The 17915-nt window shown below is 34.9% G+C and overlaps 2 protein-coding genes across 2 annotated transcripts in view; one reads left to right on the top strand and one right to left on the bottom strand.

The window, feature by feature from the left end:
* LOC121727862 (flotillin-2) overlaps nt 1-17915 on the bottom strand; it is a 235204-nt gene that overhangs the window by 83016 nt on the left and 134273 nt on the right. The gene's annotated exons all lie outside the window — the stretch shown is intronic.
* The window catches only part of LOC121727863, a 26765-nt gene continuing 18744 nt past the window's right edge, over nt 9895-17915 (top strand). The window contains exon 1 of the mRNA XM_042115904.1: nt 9895-10041. The gene's annotated coding sequence lies outside the window, so the exon portion shown is untranslated. The remainder of the gene's footprint in view (nt 10042-17915) is intronic.

The following is a 17915-nucleotide window of genomic DNA, read 5'->3' as shown; positions in this document are numbered from 1 at the left end:
GTTGGTTTGGGGAGTCGTTAACTCAATGGTAAGGTTAGAAAGGTTTATGGCTCGCAGTTTAACTTTTTTTTTAAAGCCCGCTGTACACATTGGGACTACGTATGATCCAGCACATTTGGCCAACGTCTAGTGTACGGAACATCGCTCTAAACCTATCGCCAAGTTGACCTCTAAGGATGCGTTTTCACCAGAGATGTGTTGCGAGGAATGTGTTTTTGAGAACCACTAGAATCGCTACATTGACGTGACCTCTCTCAGCGCAGCGATTTTATTGAATCTTAAAAACACATTCCTCGCAACACAATATCTCTGGTGTAAGCGCAGCCTAAGAGGCCCTTTACACGTTGGCCCAATGTGATTGCTCAATGCGTTGGCCCAATGTGCACAGCCGACTTAAAAGTTACAACTAACATGTACTTAGTAGTTGAAGTTCATAGGAGGTTATCAAGAATACCAAAAAACTGCTCAGCGCAGCTGTTTGTAGAGTATTTTTATATTTATAGAGCATTTTTGACGACCTCTGTGGCTCAGTGGTGAGCGCGTTGGTAATTCAAGCCGGGGGTCGCGGGTTCGAATCCCGCCGACGGAACAAAAAAGTTTTCAATGTTCCCGGGTCTGGATGTGTATTAAATATGTGTATGATATAATAAAAATCTTAAATATATGTATAGTATAAAAGTATTAAATATATTTCCGTTGTCTGGTACCTGTAACACAAGTCCTTTAGGTACTTAGCACGGGGCCAGACTTACGTGGTGTGAAGCGTCCATAGATATTATTATTATTGTTATTATTATTATTATTTTATATTTATAGAGTCCATTGACAAAATGGACTTTCGATGCGGAAGGTAATCGTTCTCCTTTGTCCGTAAAGCCACATGGCGTCGTCATCTTTGGGAAAACAACCTTTTTCACAAGTCATGATTTCAAAAATACAGTGATTTCTAAAACTTTTATATATTCAGAAGTTTTCCCAACATTATAATACGCAAACTTCATTCATCTTTGAAAAGGTGGTACATACAAAAACAGATTGCAAAAATAAAGGAGCACGTTTAATTCTTCATAGATTCTAGTTACAAATTGTAAAAAATGTAAATATTTTACAACGTAATAACGATAGTTTACAGTTTTGTTTTTGTACATAAATAAAAATAGTTTAGTTTTTTATTACATAATTATTTCATTTTTATTTTATGACCCTATGAAAAAAATACACAAAGAGTAACAACACAAAGTATTAGCCCGGCCGCACATTATCCGAAATTTCTGATCAGAAAAATTCGGACGCCCGTCGGGACCGCACTCTGTTCATACATTTTGTTGTAGACCAATCAAAAGGCACACAATCAGAATTTCTTACGTGTCAAAACGTATGAGCGGGGCGGGCGTCCAAATTTTTCTGATCCAAAAATTCGGATAATGTGCGGCCGGGCTTAGTCTTAGGTAGATGTGATATAATAGTGATATAATTAATAGTGATATACATACAGTCACTATATTTTTTGGCCTTGGCTGTGTTTTTTGCGAATGTTTTTTTTTTTCTCCCAAAAAAAACAGCTGGTCACTTTTCATTTCATAACTAGAGGACGCCCGCAATATCCGTTGCGCCAAAATTTGCTTATTGCGTCGGAACCGTACATTTTTTCGGAATAAAAACCATCCTATGCCCTTTCCCGGGACTCAAGGTATTTCCATGCCAAATTTCAGTAAAATCGGTACGGCGGTTTAAGCGTGAAAAGATAACAGACAGACAGACAGACACACTTTCATCTATAATATTAGAATGGATAATAAAGTTTTCTTCCACCATCAATTATTGTCAGATTCGTAGTAAACATTTAAAATTTTAACAATATTTCAAATAATATTATGTGATATTATTATGTTAATGCATAATATTATGGCCGCTACGTAGAGCGACATCTATTGAGACACTCTTGTAACTGGTAACGTGTTAGGTTATGAGTTGATGAAGACCAACAACATTACCATCACTTCGGTGGTGTGGTAAGCGTCCGTAGGCGACGCTTCTCTCACATTTCTTGTGTGCAGTAAGACGATATTATTGAAAAGATCAGATCTTAAGGCGATTCCATTATCACGGATGCAACCTTTTGACGCACTTAAAGAGTCCTACTGACAAAATAAAACATATCTATTAATAAATTATCTTTTGAAGGGATACATTTTAACTAGTTTAATCATGATATGTAAATGAAAACTATAATTAAATCTAAGAAAAGCCACAAAATATGTTTTAAGTAGTATCGCGGGTGCAACGGCTGCAACCAAATCGGCCCTCCATTAAGAACTCGGACGAGTTCATTTGAGAATACTGTTAATTGTGAAACTTTTAGTTATTTATTAACCCATATTTCATAAGTGTATAAGACAAAGAAATGATTTAACTAGATACAATTAATTTAAGTTATTAGTACTAGGAATTATTAACAATTTCCACGATCGCGGGTGCAACATCAGAATATCGCGGGTGCAACAAGTCTAAAGAAATTGAATTTACTCATAAGTCTGCGACTAATTTCTACATTTTTGATATGCAATACATAATATTATTAATAAGTTGTAATAATACTACTTAAAATTTTGTTATTTTTTAATTATCAGTCATTTATCGATCTGAGAAAATAAATTGTCTAAATCACTAAAAACAATTTAATAATGTAACTTAGGCAAACGTTTTTCGATGTATTGCTATAAAACCGAACTGCAGCAAACATTGAATTCAAAATTTATATCTATAATTTAAAAGAATATGGTAGAATTATAAGTAAAAATATTTTTTTCAAAGAAAAATATTAAATATATATGATTTTTATGTCATTTGTAGCATGTCTTATAAAATGTTTAAAAATAAAAGAAGATTAATCATCATTTTGAAACATCTCTTAAGTAATACATGAAATATATCTAAAAATATAAAACACGATGTGACGCTATTGAAATTTTTATAAATCTTGTAATTACATGAAAACTATTGATAACAAATATAATTTAACGTTATTGTTTACCTTAATAATATTAAATATGTCGAAAATTACTAGAATAGTTAAAAAATAAATTGTTGCTTTTGCAATTGTACTGCTTCGATCGCGGGTGCAACCACTTTTAAGGTACTGTTTTTTCATTAAAAACCATAAAATAGTTTATTCCAATGATTAATTCCTATTTCCCTCTCAATTCTTCTTACTTTTACAAAGTTTCAAATTATTAACAATTCATTTTAGCGAGAAAACTAAACTTTTGTACCTTTTTTATCGCGGGTGCAACAATTGCAACTTTTGTTTTAATAATGTTTGAAAACTAATTTAAAATTGTTGATTTTTTTGCGCAGAAATATAAACTTATGTTATACAGTCAATATTATGTAGTGAAATTCAACTTCGAGCTAGTGATTTGTCGTAAAAATAATCATGTGTGGCATAAGCAGTTTTTCTCGCGCCGTTAGATGATATCACTTCAGAATGTTATAAATCATTCAGATTTAAATTTTTACTGATAAAAGTTCTTTTGCTAGTAAATATACATCTTTCTATATATAATTCAATAAAAAATGTAAAAAATGCTGTAATTTAAAAATTCGTGTCGAGGGTCGTCTCTAGCGGAATCGCCCCTTAATAAAATTAAATTACAAAATAAAGGTGGCGGTTGGCAGCGGGCGACATGAAGCGGCAGCAGACGACGTGTCGTCGTGACACTACTGTTTCTATATCATAAAGTTAATAACTAGCGGAATAGAGAAACAAAGGCCTGAGCAAGAGAGATGTCACTATCAGTAACACTGCGTGGTAAAAAGAGACGTGTGATACATGACAGCAGCACTCTTTTTTTGACGTCCAGTCGGCACGTGCCGCACGTTGACAATTTAATCTCATAGAATTCATGTTCAATCATGCTTGTGTAAATATATACGTACACATATTTTTCACACAGATGAAAACCAATTTTGGTTACGTTTGACAGCTCGAGATTGTTGCTCTATTCCGCTAGGTATATTAACTTTATGTTCTATATATTTATATGAAAGTGTCGCTTTCATAGAAATACATAGAAACTAGTAGTGTCGCGACGACACGTCTTATGCTACAAATTCATGTAGCCGGCTTCCAACTGGTACCTTTAAATTAATCATTTGATGTTTTATTGAATAAATTATATTTTAAAACATTACTAATCTTTTTCCAGTGATAGAATAAAAAACATCCAAGAAGTTTAAATGTAGAGTAGATCAATCAAACCTAATTGCATCTCTATAATTCCTCTAAACTTCACAACTAAACAATATTTTTTTTATTACTATCAAGCTAATTTTTCGTGAGTAGCTTCATTTATGATAAGACGAACAACAATTTCATCTGCGAAAATTATCGAAAGTGGTAGCTAACAGAGATAGAAAGAATTTTATATTTCGATTTGATGGTCCTAAAATATATGGATTGTTCTATTTGTAGAACAATGTTACTCTTAAGAGGGCGACTAACCCAAAAAATCAAACATCGTCCTTCTCTCTTCACACTCACGCCCGTCTTTCATATGCTAGGTGAAAAAGGACGACGCGAATTCATCGCCAAATTAGTTTTTTCTCAATAACTCGATAAATATACAACATTTTTAAAATCCGCTAGGTCGATCTCTCAATGATAGAATTTTATACAATGTGTTAAAATATTAACTTAGTTCAATGCACGGTTATGGCAATAAATGAAAAATTCGTGAAAATTAGATGCAACTTTGTGATTTTTTACTATCGAGAAAATTTTAAGATATCGTGTTTTTGCTCAGATCGAATTCTCGAAAATATAATGTAGTATCTAATTTTAGAAAATAAAACAATTCGGGGCTTATTTTCAAGTATAAAAATGAATTACAAAATCGACACTTTAGGGTTAGTCGCCCCCTTAAATAATATAACTATTAACCTGTCCATATACAAAAAGTCTATTACTATTATTACTATTATTTTATTAGTTCTATTGCAACAAGTACATAATATTACATTCATGATTGTACACGTCCTATATGCTATCCTTATCCGATCTCTCTCCGTAGGGCTGCTGGAAGAGATTTCTATTAGAAATAGGCAGATCCTTTGTGTCGTCTTACTGTGTTGTAAATGTTTCTTCTGCTCAATAAATCATTAAATAAAAAAGTTAGCTGGTTAGGGTTCCGTAGTCAACCAAGTTTTGTTGATTACAGAACCAAAATTTGTTCTAGGGAACCCTGACTACTACCTTGGTCCTTGGCCCTTGCTAAAGAGTCTTCGTTTTGCGGCAGCTATCTATTGCGAGCGCACAAGTGAAAATGGCAGTAACTAGTGCAAAAAGAAAAACAAAAAAAGCGAGCGAATTAAAATGCTCTAAAATGATACAGATCTACCCAATTTAATACACATTAAGGACCAAATTCTTTTGAAACTGCATCTAGCTCTCGTAAATCACTTATAACGCGCTCCAAATGCCCATCCGCGAGAGAAAACAATTAAATTATTACGAAACGCGGAAAGTACCTACTACTAGTTAAGTGCGAGGGGCAGACGTATAAAAATAATAAACTATATTTCCAAAACCTCTTACGTGGGCGTTGCGTAATAATTGATCCCGTGCTGACAAAAGTATCTGCAAGTCATACGCCTCCGATTCCGGCAGCATCATCGCGCCGGAAACCCATTCTTGTAAGTGGGTAAGTAACGCGGCGCCTGACCTTTCTAGCTGGAGATCGAAAATACGAGGTCGAGTTTTGTAGTTGCTCAGCTGTGGTTACGTATACTCAGTGACAGTAGATGTTCTTTACAAGATACCAGCCCACCAGACAAATACACAGGCTTATGGCCTGTTTCGCCACTTCCTGATAAATGCCGGATAGGCTATCCACAACTTTTTTGACAGATTCTCCATACTTTATCTATCAGATAAGTTGTAGAGAGCTTATCCGGCACTTATCAGGAACTGGTGAAACTGGCCCTTAGAGTTAATTTTGTTAGCCACACGGATAAAAGTTGAAATCTCCACGAGTTACCGAAATATAGCTGGCAAACAGAGGTACGGACAGACGGACAGACAGACAACAAAATATTATTATAACAGTTTTTTCCCCTTTAACTCACGGAACCCTAAAAATTTTCGTAATCTCCGAAGCATGAAACTTCTAGAAAAACATTACGTCTAGCTTTGTGCAATACTATCTTTAGCTAAAACCAGATTACGTTAAAACCAGCTTCATCCACATAACATGAGATTAACATGTACGAATGTAATAAAAAACCTCCCCAGCGACTTGCAGAACAACGCAACACCTAAATGTATGCCACAAGATGTAACTAGAAAATTATGTACTCCACTTCATATAACATACAACTTAAATGCGTTTCGCCTCATTAACTGGCTTGAGTTTTTCTTAAACGGTGCGCATCTCAGGTCTTTTCAGAGAAAGGATCCTACCGAAATAGAACGTCAAAATTCTCGGCACATTCATTTTTGACCACTCATTATGGTTTTTCATGACGTTTACTGCTACTGCAGACAACATAGCTCTCTCAGTACTGATTTCCCCTGCGTCAACAAAAAAAAAAAAAGCTCTCTCAGTACTACCCTTTTTTTAAGAGGTAACCCGGTATTATCTATATACACTATAAATTATTGTAATGAAGAGGAAAAATTCGCTTGCATCAAATAAGCGCTAAAACTAGGAGCGAACAACTGAAAAAAGGATATACGATAGTTTTAAACCCAGTAAAACGCACTGTCTCCGTAGCTTTTTCTAGCGTTAAAAAAATTCTAGCGTTAAACAATTTTGTGCTCTAAATCATATTATATGGGACAGGATAGTCTCTTGATAACAATTGAGAGTCCCATAAGAACTATAAACTGCCAAAATCGAAATGACATGCCATTTGGCCCCAGTCCCCACCGTAACCTGACTAAAAGTACATGTTTATTCATACTTATAAAGTAGCATAAGTAGAGCAAACTTATCCATCTTATATATAAAATTCTCGTGTCACAATGTTAGGCCGCGTACTCCTCCGAAACAGCTTTACTGATTTTAACCAAATTTTATATGCATAATCAGTGGGTCTGAGAATCGGCTACTGGGCACTTTTTGTATTGATAAGTGCATTTTGTTGAATAAATAATAGTAAATTATTACAACTCGAGACTGACGACGACCATTGTTTGTGCGACGGGATAGCGATGGACGTTGCCATGGTGACATACTTATTTAGTCACTTCAATAAAATAATACGGGCGAAATCTATACTAATATTATAATTCTGCAGAGTTTTTTTGTTTGAACGCGCTAATCCCAGGAACTATTGGACCGATTTGAAAAATTCTTTTACTGTTGGATAGCCCATTTATCGAGGAAGGCTATGGGCTATATTTTATTATGCTAAAACTAATAGGAGCGAAGAAATAGAGGAAAATGTGGAAAAAACGGGGGAAATTATATGAAATTGCTTATTATCTTAAGAACTACTGAAGCAATTTTTATGTTTTTTGGCAAACATGAAGAATAGACCACGTGAAGGGACATAGGCTATTTTTGCGGGAAAATGTACGGTTGCGTGAAATTCCTAAATTACGCAAGCGAAGCAGCGGGGAACATCTATATATAATAAAATCGTAGGAAAATCAATTCTGTACATTGAATATTTTTGTACAATAAATAATACTTGTGATGTGATCTACTATGCTAACGGGCAACAGCTAGTACTTTACGAGTATACAGCAAAGAAACGTTTGCCGGGACAGCTAGTAATTCTATAAATAAAACCAATACTCTCACATCAATCGATGCTATATTGGTAGGAAATTAGTTTTCTTACATCGCAGTAGGAAGTGCGACCTCTGGGCTGTTACGAAAGTCCAATCAGCCCGCTTATGATGGCGTCCATCGTTCGCGCGGGAAAACTCTACCTTTATGTTGCCTGCTTAGTGCTTACATAATAACTTCATCTAATCTTATCAACACTTATTATAAACTTATCTTAATTAAAGTTATCTATACTTGTTCTATACTCATAAAGAGATTCTTACTGTGTAATGTATACATAGATACTTTAGTTATACAATGTTTTATCCTTGTCTGATACGATATAAAAGTGGCTTGGCAGACAAGGTAGAAATAATGAATTTTGGAGATATTTTTAATAAAAGGGTTGTTAGTAAAAGAGGCAAGATTTTACTGTTTGTTTGCTTAATCCTTCGATCGTGGATTCTTGGCAATCTATTGTTATTCTATTGTGTCTCGTTCACCGGTGAGCTTATGGCTTGATGGGTTAAAATGGACCCTAAAAGTAATGAACAAATTTTGGCGAATTCGGCACAAATATGGAGGAGCCTATAGGGACGAACATAAGCTACATTTTATACCAGCAAAATTATTGGGATTTCCTTTCATCACGATAACATCTTACATTCGGAAACAAGCACCAACCATCAATCCAAGACACAAACCTGAAAAAGAACACTCATTGAAAATAATTAAATGTCGGTTCCAAAAAATTTTAACGCTATTAAAATTGTTGTTGAAATTTACGAGCGTGAAGAGATATCATAGGCGCGTTCTCACGCAACCTCCCTGATACAAATCTGTTTTATACTCAGCAGATCAACATCAACACAGCATTACGCCACTTTCTACCTCCTTACTAACTACGCAGGAAGTTCCGGGCACATGGTAAATCATTAACAAATTGCATCTAATGTACCTAATATGAACACTGAACACTTTATTTTCTATTCGCATGTTTGCGTTCAGCGTTGGTAATTATGTATGTTCGCAGGCAATAAATATTAAATTATATCAACGATCACTACATGTGTTAAATAGAAGCAGATAATAAATAAAACAAGAGAAGTTAACTTATATAGATTTAAGACTTTCTCGAAATTTCATTGAGCAAGATGTCTACTCTGATCAAGGTATGGCTGAGATCACTCGATCATGTTACAGCTAAACAAAAGACTATGAAAATATGTTTATGCATTTAGGAACTACGATGCCACGAATGGATAAGCGATGATAATACTCATCTAATTATGACGGCACATTTTCATCGGGAGTAAAAAAATAAGATATATTCATATTTTAGGGCGAAAATATTTGCTACAAGGAAACCGCAATTACTGCAACAGAAAAACTAGACCTAATTGCCATTAGTATTATTATTCACAATATTATTTTTATTGAATAACAGTAAACTTAAACGACATTAAAACAAAATTGTAACAAAATTTTGTTTGTCATTTTGAAAGTTTAAAAAAATGTAAATGAACTGAAATTCATTAACCACCTTATGTAATACTCACTCCTATAGACATGATATTTTTGTCCCCACACCACAGCCTTGGGTAATACTCCATAAACACTGGATCCCCTCCCCCTCACCCATAATCGAGGGGCAGTTAACTTTAACCACGGGTTTATTTATAGAATTTAACCCAAAAGTCCGGGGTTTTAGAGGTTTAGGTCTATGGTCAGTCATTTTGACGATGGCAGCCCTAACTATAGCTGACCCCGCGAACTTCGTTTCACTTTTAAAAAAAATAGATAAAACCCTATTCTCAGGCCTAACGAATGTACGTACAAAATTTCATTAAAACCGGTTGAGCCGTTTTAGAGGCGTTCGCGCACAAACACTGTGACACGAGAATTTAATATATTAGATTGAGTGACCCAGTAACATTTTTCAAAGGAGAGAAAAATCAGCACCACAGAGCTAGAAGTAATGTCACATGTCTACGAAAGAATAGTCATAATGACAGAATGGTACCAAAAATAATGTCTAGTTTTCCGATTCTGTCGCAGACAAAGGCCATTTCTCATGCAGTCTGACAGTTTTCAAAGACGTAGAGTGTGGAGTAGGAGTCGGCGCGGCGTCCGCAGTACCGCGACTACGCGCCTCGCTCACGCCCGCGAACACTCTCGCTTTCGGTGCAAACGCCAACATGTGGCTCTGTTCGGATCTCTAACTAACATTATTGGATACTCATAAGCACCACCAACGAAACGACCGGTGAGTACCGATATATTAAAAAAAAACCGAGTTTCGAAATTATCTCTAATTGCTACACATAACGACATAAATTAGAAAGATTCACAAGTTTTTCATTATCTAAACTTATATTATGATGTGAAAGTTGTAATAAAATAAACGTGTACATAATTATTTCATACTTTTTGTCCGTAAAATCGGTTCGCATTTTGGACGCATTTAAAATTTTCTTAACGAGAACAAGAGTTACAGAGCATGAGCTGTTGCAATTCTGATTTTCACATCTTATTTTTTGTAATAAGTGAAATTAAGATTAATATCATATTTAAATTATCCGAAAATGTACAGAATTTAAAATTATATTATGTTCATCAGCCTGAATGAGTACACCTTGCGAGGCAAGTTTTGTAACTTGCCTCGTAGTTTTGACCATAGATAATATTATAAGGATACGTGTGATCAATCAAACCATAATAATAAAAGGTCGGGAAAACCTTTATACGACCCTCGATATTCGTAACGCAATAACAAGTGTAGCTTAGATACCTTGAGTCCCTGGAAAGGACATAGGATACTTTTTGTCCCGGAAAAATGTGCGGTTTCCGCGCGATAAACGAGTTTTGGCGCAACGGAGTTGCGGGCGTCATCTAGTATAATATATTATAATACCTAGCGACCCGCCTCGGCTTCGCAGCCACTGAAAAAATGATTAAAATCGATTTAGCAGTTTTGATTTATATTCACTACTAGCTGTTACCCGCGACTTCGTCCGCGTGAACAAAATGTAAAAAAATAAAAAAGTAAAAATATGTCCTCCTTGTGTGTCCTTTTTGGAAGTCGGTTAAAAAGTAGCCTAAGTTACTCCTTATTACATCAGCTATCTGCCAATAAAAGTCCCGTTAAAATCGGTCCAGCCATTTCGGAGATTAGCCGGAACAAACAGACAGACATACAGACAGACAAAAATTCTAAAAATTGTTATTTTGGTGTAAGTACCGTCTAAATATTCATATGCATGTAGTAAAAAACGGTTATTTTAATATTACAAACAGACACTCCAATTTTATTTATATGTATAGATTAGCCGCAGCTACTACCTAATGGCCCGCATTGGTCGGTGCCGCCGCAAAAGCTACGTCTCGCAGTTTTTAAATATGTAACATCTTCGAAAATATTAATTTAAATCATATGCTGCAATGGGCCATATAGATCTATATTAAATCAACAATGTATTTAAATTGTTTAATTGAATAAGGATTTTTTTTTATGAAATAAGGGGGGCAAACGAGCAAACGGGTCACCTGATGGAAAGCAACTTCCGTCGCCCATGGACACTCGCAGCATCAGAAGAGCTGCAGGTGCGTTGCCGGCCTTTTAAGGGGTAACAGGGGAGGGTAGGGAAGGGAATTACAGGGGAGGGTGAGGAAGGAAATAGGGGAGGGTAGAGAAGAGAAAAGGGTAGGGGATTGGGCCTCCGGTAAACTCACTCACTCGGCGAAACACAGCGCAAGCGCTGTTTCACGCCGGTTTTCTGTGAGGACGTGGTATTTCTCCGGTCGAGCCGGCCCATTCGTGCCGAAGCATGGCTCTCCCACGTCAAAATTAATGCCGTATTGGTTAAAATCCAAAAAGTTTTTGGTATTCAACTTGTAACCCCTCGGCTGTTGCAGATTTCTATAAGCGGAGATAATCGCTTATTAAATAGCAGCAGTGTAGTGTTGTTTCAAACTTTTTACCACATCGAGGCGTTGATGTCTTTTCTATGACGAGACTTTTGGCATCTTCCTATACGTAGGGTTGCTACCCATATAAAGTGTGAATATTTTTTATTCGTATTATTAAAAACTATATAACCTTGCTTTGGCTAAGGAACCATGGTTTGACTCGCGAGAACAGTGACAATCTTGTTAAAGTGATAATCATCATGTTTGTAAATTTGGAAAAAATTATGTGAAAAATAATTAGGAGTCAGTAGCTCTACCATGAGTTTAAAGCTATAGTATTTATCGATACTCGATACCGACTACCGTAAATTTTTAGTATGGCCAATTTTACAGCGCCTCTAGCGGTTACTAGCGGAACTAAAATCGCCATACTAAATATTTACGTAATCGGTATCGAGTATCGATAAATACTATAGCTTTAAACTCATGGTAGAGCTACTGGACTTACTGTTTACCTGCAACTGTAACCGTTTTACCCTAAATGACAAAAACAAACATACTAACTGTTTAAAATGATTTCTACCGGTTCCCTTAATATTATGTAACTTTGATGAACAATGAACATGAACTTCATTGTTTATGGCACTTATGTTCACAATCATTTTGATGTTTAAAATTTTAAAACACGATTTGAAAAGTTGTGATGTCAATATTTTGACGTTTACACTTTATAAATTGACTTTTTTTAAATAGTTCAAACGTCAATACTGTGACTTTAAGCAATGAAGTTCATGTTCACGTTCAAATTTTGATTTTAAATGTGACAAGTGCAATTAATTATTATGAGTTATGCCCATTATAACTTTAAGAGTGTAACAGCCGACGCCAGACTTTTAATGATTATTTGAATAAAATTTAATGAAGAGTCTGCATAAAAATATAACAGGTACTTATGGATTTTATGTCATAATCAATATAAACCCTGTTATCTAACTTACAACATAACTGACGTCCAACATCTGGGTTGCACTTACACTCAGACTGAGATACAACACTGTAATTAGGTGTTTCATGTTTATACACATTTAATTGCATTTCTTTTCCATGTTAATTATCATCAAGGCCGGCTCCGCAATTACAGCAACCAATTATTTTAAACCTCATCATTATTAATTATTGTAATTTCATAACCACACAGACCCCGCTAACATCATTATATAATTTTGATACCTATTTCTTTGTTTAATTTACACAGCACACAATAATTAAGATGTAATTATATTAGCGTTAAAGTTGTACGGGCGCGTTCCGTTACTGGTCCCAGTGTACTGAGCAGTGCTACCTGACATTTCATTAACCAATCACGTCCTGTCAATTCCTTTTAATCAGTAGATTGAGAGTAAGTGCGCGTTCCATTAATATTCCCAGTATACTGGCTAGTGCAATCTGACGTCTCATTAACCAATCACATCTTGTCAATTCCTTCTAATCAGTAGATTGAGAGGACCTTATAAACTGAAGCCTTATAATTTAAACGAAGAATATAATATTTAAATATTTGCATATCAAAATTATGTTCCCACAATATCAGAATTCAAAATTATTTGAAGTACCTAGCATAAGAATTAGTAGTAGAAGTAGTATAAGCATTAGTCAGCAGATACAGTCTTGTCAGCACATGACGACACTAGGAAACAGATGATAAGTGGGACAGACATTAGATTTGCAAAGCATATTATATTATTTATGTAGTCACGTTAATAGAATTAAAGTGACATGCAAAAACGTTATTGCTGGTATATTTTTAGGGTTCCGTAGCTTATAAAAACTCTGTATTTTTTTACTCTGCCTTTTATTTACAACTCCATACGCAAATATTTTTTTAAACGTGTTTTATTAATTCTACTTTTAAACCAGTTAATCTAATAATATTATAATATGTAGAATGCAAGCAGTTAAGAATCATAACTTTATTATTGCACTTAATATGTTGAAACTTCAGATTTGAAATCTGTGTGTTAAAATCTAAACCTCCAACATGATGAAGTAAAGAACTGACCGACTCGTTGGCCTGCTATGACTTCAGTTTGCCACATGCTATACAGACCATAAAGATTAACCTGTCATTTGCAGTATTTTGCATAATACAACAATGGTAAACAAAGTAGGTGACAGGTATATTGCAACTCCATAATAAATTCACACTATAAGCAATGAAATTGAAGTTATATTAGTTGTTTTCTATCGAGGCACTGGATAGATAATAGATATTACACAGTCACTGCCAAGTATCTAACAATATTAGTAAAAAAAACATAACATATACGGTCGAAATGAAAAACCTCCTCCTTTTTGGAAGCTGTATAAAAAGCAAACAAAAATAATAATTGCATTTTTAATAAATTTGCTATAAATAAATTATTATTATGTTGTGTAAAATTAAAAATACAAGCTGGTAAAAATAGGGCAAAAGCAGAATACTCGATTATTCTTCCTTGGTTCAGGTGTCAAGAATTCTAATAAGTAATTATATTTGTAAGAATGTATCTGTATTTTGTACTTACTTCATCTTTTACTATGTTTTGCGTTTCTTAATAACTATAATAAATAATAATTATAGTATTGGTAAAGCAAGCCATACCATTATTTATTGGTACACTTATGAGTTATGACTTATATAATACTTGTAACGATTACAAATAAAATTAGGTCGTTATGCGTAAAGATATAATATGACATTGAACAACAATACGCACTACGCACGCTATATGCGTAAACTGTCGAGTATTGACTGTAATTGGCACATCGCTTATCGTTACCACAAAATGTCTGCCGTCATAAGAAAAAAGGCCGCTAAGTGATATTCGCGTATTTTCAGGTTTTGAGGACTCAAACTGAACTTAGTTCAGTGGACTCAAAACCTGAAAATCGCGAATATCACTTAGCGGCCTTTTTTCTTATGACGGCAGATGTGGAGTCTAGCAGACGGATAATCTGTAAACATAGTAGAAACAGTTGTCAGCTACGAATTCGTAACGTTATCAGAAGATAATCAGTTCGAGCTAAGCGAGACCTAGTATATCCCACAACCTGTAAATTTTGTGGTAGACTTAACGGAAAAACTACCAGGCCTATTGATTTGTGCTTTAACATACTAATTTTTATTTATATGTAGATGTGTTATCATCACTCAGTCAAGGTTTTTTATATGTAGATGTGCCATCATCAGTCAGTCAAGGTGTGACGACGCGAGCTTTCACAAAGCTCGGCTTTTAGCTAGTTGTAATAAAATTCTAACAGCGCATTTACAGGGTGTATCAAAACAAAGTGATAATACTTTAGGGTATGTAGCCCTCATATAGAGTTCACTGCGAAAGTAGCAGCGCTAAAAATGCTTTTTGTGATTTGTAAAAGCTCTTTCAGGGCTGCTAGCTTCACATAAGGTACTCATACACACCCTAAAGTGTTATCACCTTTGTTTTAGTAATATTCTGTATTTTTATCATTTGATAATGTTACGAATACGTTACCAATTTTTCAAGCCAAATACACTAATAATTATGAATGACGAATTTTATTGTAAATATACACAATGAAAAAGTAAAAGTCTGTGTACTTAAAGAAACAAAGCGAGCAAATTTTGAACTTAACAAGCAATTTTTACCGTTACGCCTAATAATCTTGTAACCTTTGGGTTAACATTGAAGAATACGATAAATAAATAATAAATATTGATTTGTCTATTATATAATATTTAAACCATTTAATTGCATAATTTGAACAAGCGTGAAGGTAACGTTTAATAGAGATTCCTAAAAATTGTATGCATTTCCTTAAATTCATTGTTTGGCCTCTACAGTTTAAATATTAATATTAACAAATTATCAATAATTTAAATTTAAACACACAGCAAATAAAAGTTAATTAGAAAATTATTTAATGACATATTATACTACTTTATAATTTTACTACTTTTGTTGATAATCGTAGTAGAGCGAAATTCCAAAGTTTCTAGGCCACTTCAAACGGATAACGTACAAGGCAAAATAACGTTGCCGGATCAACTAGTAAGGTATATACAATTTAATTATTAATTATTGTACTTTTTATGATAAAACTGTATTGTACAAAATAAGTTAATGATTGTTGCGTTGTTGGGCCGCATGTGGTCCTCAATAAAATGTAAATGGGCATCGTAAAGAAAACCGTGATTTTATTAGTTTCCGTGAGCAGTTACGACATCTGGTCAAATGAAACGCTCAGGTTATATGCGGTTGTTGCACATGATAATACGGCACCGGTTTCGCTGATGGTGGCCGGTTTCGTTGTAACTAGGACTCCTGCTTCTCCTCTCCTCTGGTTCAGAAGTAATACACAGCCCAAGTATGAGCATTGAGTAGTACACAGAAGCATCTCTCTTTTTTACTCAAACTACTGCCATGTGGGACACAGTGAAACAGATAGCCAATTCGCACGCAGCTGACTTTTTACGTGTTCACCTCATGCAGGAATGAAGTGCATTAGCCCACGTTGTACTAACTCGGTAATTGAACACATGAAATCTACAGCCATATATGTCGTATGTAGACCAATCTAAGTCAGTTGACCACGAAGGCATCTGAAAGGCTCTTACGCATTTAAAATACAAAGGTGCACCAACGACGAGAGCAAGACCAGAAAGAGAGAGGAGAGAAAGACGAGAGACGTATTATGTTAGCTCTCTCTATCTTTCTTCACCCTTAATTTGTACTTTTTTCGAATCAGGTCATAATCAGAATTTTACATAAACAAAGGCAAAATAAAGTTAATATTGCCAAAGCTATCTAAAATGTTGTATTAACAAAAAATAAAACTGATTTACATTGTGTTTTGAATTTGTCGTAATAATATGTAAAAGAAAGTTTCAAGCTTTTGTAACGATCACGATCGTATTTGTGTAATTCTGTCCGCGCTAAATTTCCTCTTTGCGAGTTTTAGTCATAAAATCAAATAGAAAATCCACAAACGGGACAGTTGTAACAGGCAACAACAGCCTAGAGATCTATTATTGTCAGAGAAGTTGATTCCTAGGCAGATGGGGGATCTACGCAGTTTGATCGGGTTACATCAAATCCAGCCGACAGATCACAATTAACATTGAATTGACATGATCCGACCATGGCATGAATCCGACCAAATGACGTAGGTCAACGACCCAGGAATCAATTTCCTCGATGGTATAGGTATAGTCTAAACCAGCTACTCTCAAAGTGTGCTCCGCGGAAACCCGGTGCTCCGCAAAAGCCCTATAGGGGCTCCGCAAGCGATACGTAAATTGTTTTTAGAAATGTCATCAGACTTCAACATAGAGATGTTTTTAAGGACCAACATTTGTGTCAGTCAAAAATGTCACTTCTGTAGCCCTAGCATGGCCACCAGTAGAAATGCGAAAGTATAGACAAACTGTGGACATAAACTTAAGGTGCCGTTCCGATCTTTACCGCGGCTAATCACGACCGACAAAAATTCAATTAAAATGCTACTTTGTAACAGATTACTCGTATAGTATATGTCATAAAATAAGACATTATTTGAATTTTTAGGACTATAGTCTGTTATAAAGTGACATTTTAATTGAATTTTTCGGAACGAAGAAAGATCGGAAGGGCACCTTAAGTTTATCTCCACAGTTTGTCTATACTTTCGCATTTCTACTGGTGGCCATGCTAGGGCTACTTAAAAGGGTTCCGCTACCAAAAAGTTTGAAAGTTTGAAAGCCGCTGGTCTAAAATGCCGCTATATTTTGCTGGTCTAAAAATATAGCGTAGTCTATAATATAGCATAGTCTATAGCGTAGTTTATTACAATGTTGACATGTTGGGCACAACTTTAATACCGTAGATTTTTGCGTGATAAAAACTATAATATTATATCCTTTCCCGGGAAAGATACACACTACACAGGCAGACAGACAGACAGACAAACACTCATGGATGTAGTACAGGCACTGTCTATATTCTATAATATCGCTGTACACTGTGTAGGTCACAGTTTTAAATCGATTGACCACGGTACGTTTAATTTCTTCCTTCATAGAAGCAACATCTTTTATAGAAGTTGTGTTTAGTTTTTCCTTATTTATTTTTATCATTTTCCGATTAATCAATTTTTATTTTATGAACTACATTGGAACCGTGCATTTTCGCACAATAGAAAGTAGCCTATATTATTCTTCTCTGTTGTCTTCTCTTA

The sequence above is a fragment of the Aricia agestis genome, chromosome 6 (assembly GCF_905147365.1).
Source record: "Aricia agestis chromosome 6, ilAriAges1.1, whole genome shotgun sequence".
NCBI classification, from domain to species: Eukaryota; Metazoa; Arthropoda; class Insecta; order Lepidoptera; family Lycaenidae; genus Aricia; species Aricia agestis.
The sequence above is the reverse complement of the archived record's forward strand: the minus strand, read 5'-3'. Positions and strand labels throughout refer to the sequence as shown.